The sequence below is a fragment of the Ceratotherium simum genome, chromosome 39 (genome assembly GCF_057802395.1).
Source record: "Ceratotherium simum simum isolate JZ-2026a chromosome 39, ASM5780239v1, whole genome shotgun sequence".
Lineage (NCBI taxonomy): Eukaryota > Metazoa > Chordata > Mammalia > Perissodactyla > Rhinocerotidae > Ceratotherium > Ceratotherium simum.
In genome coordinates, this window is record NC_141938.1 from 12,695,405 (window position 1) to 12,702,003 (window position 6,599).

Consider the following 6,599-nt stretch of genomic DNA (forward strand, 5'->3'; position numbering starts at 1 on the left):
CCTGCTGTATACTAGGTCCCAGGCTGGGTGCCCTAGAGACAGCTAGGCTGTGTTTACTGCCCTTGGTGGGAGCAAACAGCTGAGACCAACCCTAAACTATCTCAAATAATTGTGTAAATATGGTTGTGAGACGTTCTCCAAAGGCGAGCACAGGAAGGTGCAAGGATCTGAGACGGGGGGCTCAAACGGGATGGTGGCATCGTGGAAGGCTTCCTGGAGGAGGTGGCGTTTAAGCTGAGACTCAAAGGATGAATAGGAGTTGGCCAAGAGAAGGAGGGGTGACAGGTGCTCCAGGAAGCAGCCTGGAGGGTGGAAGGGGCTTGGTGCACCTGTGGAATTTGGGGGTGGGGAGCGCAGTGGGGAAATCATGTCCGAGAGGTGGAGGCGAGGGAGGCAGAACTTGGAGACCCACGCTGAGGAGTCTGTCCTCAGAGCAATGGGGAGCTCTGGAAAATTCCTCGGGGACATTAAGGGAGTGGATGCAGTCCACATCCCGGCCACACCCTCATGGTCACCTCGACGCAGCAAAGGATGCTGAGTGCAATGCCCCAGCTGGGCATGTGGGGTCATCTCTGGCTGTGGGAGCAAGCTCAGGCCAGAGCAGGGTGAGCCGGGAGTCTGGGATTTACTGCCCACCCACCCCTCACTCACAAGGACGGCAGGATTCGGTAGGTAAATACCCTAGCTCCCTCGCCCTTCAGGTGGACAACTCAGGCTGGAGGTGAACAATTCTGGGCTGGTTGGCCCATTGTGGCCATCAGGGTCCCAGGCTTCTTTCCTCTTCTCTCTCCACCCTTCTCAGAGTCAACTCAGGATCCAAAGTGGCTGCCAGAGCTCCAGCCATCATGCCTGCATTCCAGGCAGCAGGAAGGAGAAAGAGGGGAAGGACAAAATGAGGCAGCTTCCACCTGAATCTGCACCCTTTAAGGGATCCTCCCTGGAAATCCCACACAAAACCTCTGCCGGGATCTCATTGGCCAGAAGTTAGTCACAAGATCACATCTAGTTGCAAAGGAGGCTGGGAAATGTAGTGTTTTCACTGATGCGTGGGTACCCCAAATAAAACCGGGACTCTGTGATTAAAGAAGAGAGGGAGAATGGCTATCAGGTAGGCCAACCACAATCTCTGCTGTAACAGTTCATTCATTAATGTGACAAGCATTTATTGAGCACCAACTGTATACCAAGCACTTGACATCCAGCAGTGGTCAAATCAGCGCAAGATCCTTACCCTCCTGAAGCTGATATTCTAGCAACAGAGAAAATATGATCAGACTTACTTTTTAAAAAGATCATTCTAGTCTTAGGGTGGAGAAAATACCAGAGGGGGTGGGGGCTGGGAGGAGGGAATAGGAGACGTTACCAGGAAGGAGTGGGGACGGACAGTCATGAGATGAAGGATGCTCTAAGGAACTGGTTATGGGGGTGGCGGGGGAGATGGGGTCCCGGTCACGGCAAAGGGAGGCAGGGAAGTGGGGCTGTGCCCAAGCCCCTGCCCCACTCACCCCCCCATATTACAGGGGAGGACAGCGGGTCCCCGGCCAGTGCTTGGGAGGACGACAGAGACGTCATCCACTCTGGTCCCTGCTCTCTGGAAAACGCTGCCAGCCACGGTTCTCAGCTGACAGCGACTGAATCCAACTCCAGGTGGTTTTAAGCAAAAAAGAGGATTTACAAAATGACATTGACAAATGCAAATTAAAGCCGTAACAAGACACCTCTTCGTACCCACTGGAAAAGCGCTAATGGAACTTTCTGCGATGCTGCAGATGGTCCCCCTCTGTGCCGTCCCGTACGGCAGCCGCCAGCGACCTGTGGCTACTGAACATGTGAAACGGGACCAGCGTGACTGAAGCGCTGGATTCTTCACTTTATTTCATTTGAATTAATTCAAATTCAAATAGCCACGTGTGTCTGGTCGTGGCCAGTGTGGCTCTCGAAGAGACAACATCAGGGGTTGGTGAGGATGTGGAGGAACTGGGAAGTTCAGACACTGCTGGTGGGGATGCAAGACGCAGTAAAACCACTTCGGAAAATGGCCTGGCAGATTTTTATAAAGTTGGTCATTTGCTTATTTAGGACCCACACATCCCATGCCTAGGTTTTTACCCAGGAGAAATGAAAACATGTCTACACCTGTAGACAAATGTTTACAGTGGCCTTATTTATAATACCCCAAACTGGAAACAAGCCAGCTGTCCATCAACAAGCGAATTAATGGTTGGAGAAGCAAACTGGTCCATCCATACAATGGAATACCGCTTATCGATAAAAAGGAGTGAATTCTTCACATGTCATGGGTGAATTTCAAAGACGTTGTGCTAAATAAAGGAAGCTAGATGCAAAAGATCACATTCTCTGTGATTGCATTTATACGAAGTTCAAGAACAGAACAAACTCGTCGGTAGCCTTCATCGCTGTTGGAACACGTTATCAAAAGCTTAGTGGCTTGAAACAACTCAAATTTATTCTCTTACGATTCAGCAGGGCTGGTTCCTTCTGGAGACTTAGGGGAGAATCTCTGCCTGCCTTTTCTGGCTTCCAGAGGCACCCACATTCCTTGGCTGAGGGCCCCTCCCTCCATCTTCGAAGCCAGCAATTTTGACTGTATGGAAAGCCTCAATAATTTTTTTTTAAAGAGAATGATCTGATGCCAAAAAGGCGTAGGAAAAGATGTTCAACATCATTTGCCATCAGGGAAATATAAACTAAAACCACAGTGAGATACCACTTCACAGCTATTGAAACAGCTAAAATGAAAAAGTGATGACAACACCAAATGCTGGAGAGGATGTGGAGAAATTATCTTATATGCTGCCGGTCGGGATGTAAAATGGAAGAGACACTCTGGGGCACAGATCACTGGTTGCTTTAAAAATAAAACATATAGCTGCCATATCACTCAACAAATGCATTCCCGGGCATTTATCCCAGAGAAATGAAAACATATGTTCGTGCAAAAAAGTGTACACAAATATTCATAACAGCTCCCTTCATAAGAGCAAATACTGGAAACAAAATGTCCTTCGACGATTGAATGGTTGAACAAACTTTGGCAAAACGGTACCTGGAATATTACTCAGCCATGAAAAAGGAACCCATGACCGATACATGTAGCAACCTGGACAGATCTCAAAGGCAGCGTAAAACAGTTGATCTCGGAAGGTTACGTGCTGTCTGAGTTCACTGACACAACAGTCTGGAAACGACAAACTGTAGAGATGGAGAGCAGATCAGTGGTTTCTTGGGGACAGGGATATGGAAGTGGGGTTACCATAAAGAAATAGCTGAGAGTGACTTTGTGGAGATGAAATCATTCTGGATCTTGGTGGTGGTGGGTACACAAATCTATATATAACAAAGCATAGAACCACACACACATGCACATGTGGGCGCACGCACGAGTGCAGGTTAAAAAACTACGAAATCTGAATATCTCTGGTCTAATGAACCGCACTGTCCTGATGTTAATTTCCTAGTTTTGATACTGCTCTGTGGCCATACGAGATGTCACCCCTGGGGGAAGCTGGCGGAAGGGTACACGGGACTCCATGAATGATTTTTGCAACTTCCTGGAAGTCAATAACTATTTCAAAACAAAAAAAAAAGTTAAAAAACCAAAAGAGAAAGATCTGGTTTGCAATGGATTAAGAGAGAAGCTCTTGGGAAAACTAACGGAATTTCAATTTTATTATTTTTTTTTGCAAAAATGTCCCATGACTATTTGCAAAAAACAGCGGGGCAGAGAGAGGTGTGTGTCATTCTAGCAATGTGCAATTTGTCTGGAGACAATAAGCCCAAATTGCCCCAAACCCTTGCCGGTTTCTTTAAGAATTTGCATAGAGTTGCAATAGTAAATTACACTGCATGGACTGGAGGATAAAATAAAGCAATATTCATATTTTGATTTTTAAGACGAAGTTTTCATTGAACTCTTTCATTTGCTTCAAATTCTGGCGCCTGATCATTTGGATTTTCTGGCCGGCGGCTGGGAGCATCTTGGATCCCATAAGCTTAGGAAGGCACAGAGCTCCGGGGGCTGGAAGCTTTCCAGCCTGTCAGAGTTTGTTCGGGCTGCCGTGACAAAATACCGTCGACTAGGAGGCTTAAACAACAGATATTTATTTCTCACAGTTCTGGAGGCTGGAAAGTCTGAGATCAGGGGGCCAGGCTGGTGGGATTCTGGGGAGATCTCTCTTCCTGGTTTGCAGAGAGCTGCTTTCTTGCTGTGTCCTCACGTGGCACAGAGAGAGAACTCCCGTGTCTGCAGCCCCTTCTAAGGGCACTAATCCCGTCACGGGGGCTCCAACCTCACGACCACATCCAAACCCAATTACTTCAAAAGGCCCCCACCTGCTAATCCCATTGGGGGTTAGGGCTGCAACATAGGAATTCTGGGGCGACACAGATACTCAGCCCACAGCGCAACTCCAGGGAGAAAGAAACCGAAGGCAATAAATGGAATTCCTAAAATAGAATCACAAACCCATTTTCTCCCCTTCCAAGACCTTCCGCTGGGACCTTGTGGGAGGAACCCCCACAAAAGGCTGGAAGGTGGGGCTTCCAGGACAAGCCTGAATGGAGCTAAAAGATGCTCTGAGGACAGAGAAAGTGGATCTCACGCTCTGCTGGTGGGGATGTAAAATGGTACAGCCCCTCTGGGAAATAGCTTGACAGTTTCTTAAAACACTAAACACCATACAATCCGGCAATCGTACTCCTGGGCATTTATCCCAGAGAAACGAAAACTTATGTTCACGCAGAAACACGAACATGGATGTTCGTAATAGCTTTATGCACAACAGGCAAAAACTGGAAACAACCCAGATATCCCGCAAAGGGCGGATGGTTAAGCACACCGTGGCCCACCCAGACCATGGAATACTACTCAGGAGTGAAAAGGGACAATGCACTGATAGAGGCGACGCCTGGAGGAATCTCAAGGGCTTTACTTTGAGTGAAAAAAAGCCGATCGCAAAGTGCAACAGACCGCACGAGGCTCTTTGCATAACATTCTCAAAATAACAAAAAATCACAGAAACGGAGACGAGATCAGTGGTTGGCAGGGGTTAGGAATGGCATGTTTGTGAAGGAGTAACTGTGGGCAGATCTTTGTGGAGATGAAACAGTTCTGTGTCAGGATTGCTGTGATGGTTACAAGAATCCACGCGTGTGATAAAATTGCATAGAACTAGACACATTGCGTCAATGTTATCCTAACGGTTATGTAAGATGTAACCATCGGAGGAAGCTGGGTGAAGCGTATCCAGCTTCTCTTCGTACTGTCTTTGCAACTTCTTATGAATCTACACTCATTTCAAAATAAAAAGTTAAAAAACAAAAAGACGGACTGAGGTCTGTGGTCCTATAGATGGCAAATCTTCCCAGCAGCAAAGACTCAACCAGAGAGCAAATAATTTCCCGGGAGACCTCGACACCGAGAACGAGCCAGCTCAGGGGACCTCTGAGGGCTCACTGTGGCCCCAATGGGCGCACTTGGACTTCATGGGGCCAAGATGGGAAAAGCCACCTCGTGCGTTGCCCACGAACCTGGAGGGAGCTTTATTTAAACAATTAGCTTTGCCAACAACAAGGTGACCAGAAGCACAATCCATCACTTGCTAATTGTTCTTGCTGAGCCCCGGGCCCTGGCAGGTAGCCACGATGCACAGATGCAGAGCATCACCAAAGCAAGGTGAGGACCGCGTCCGATGTTCTGGCAAGTGCCGCCTCCAGGCCCCTGCTCGGGCTGGCCCTTCAGCCCGCTAGCCCTCTTCCTGTCCCACACAGCCCTGTCTGGTTTTCACCCCCGTTTACAAATACTTCTTCCTCTCTCCATGAATCCTCTAGGGATTTCAGACTACTCTCGCACACTCAAAAACACACGCACAGGGCGAGATCTAAGCAGCGGACACAGCTGTTCTTGGGAACCAGAGCTCAGAGAGGTGGATACACATCACAGCAAAATCAGGGGGCAGGGAGGGCTTCCTGGAGGAGGTGACATCCAAATTGAGAGCCGAAGGAGAAACAGGAGAGAGACGGGGAAAGAAGACGGGCCGGTGTTCCAGGCAGAGGGAACAGCAGGTGCAAAGATCCTGGGGAGGTGACTTCGGAGATTTGCAAGTAGTCTCGCCTGGAGTGTAAAAGCGGAGAATCAGGGAGGTGACATCACCAAGTGGAGACATACGTCATTCCCGACTTGGATCCCCCTCCCAAGAACAACTATTCACAGACAAGACACCGCCGAGAAAATTCTAGAACATGTGGGTGAGGTTGAAGCAGCCCCTGCACCACAGAGACCAAGATAGACGGCATCAGAAGGGTACCACGCACTGACCACATTCAGAGAGTGCAGGGGAATCTGCGGGGCTTGACCACTGGGAGTAAGATTGGGATGGAGAAGAGGGGAGGGGCTCGCAATGACCAGCACTCAGACCTTGGCAGACGGAGCTCCCCCCTGCAGCGTCCAAGAAGTCGTCCCAGCCAGCTCACCCGCAGAGCCAAAGTGACAGCACAGTCTGCCCAGAGAACTTGGTGGGGCGCAGGTCTGCCTGATTCAGGCCCCCAGATGGAGCCCCGGAGCCTGGTCTGGCCCCACC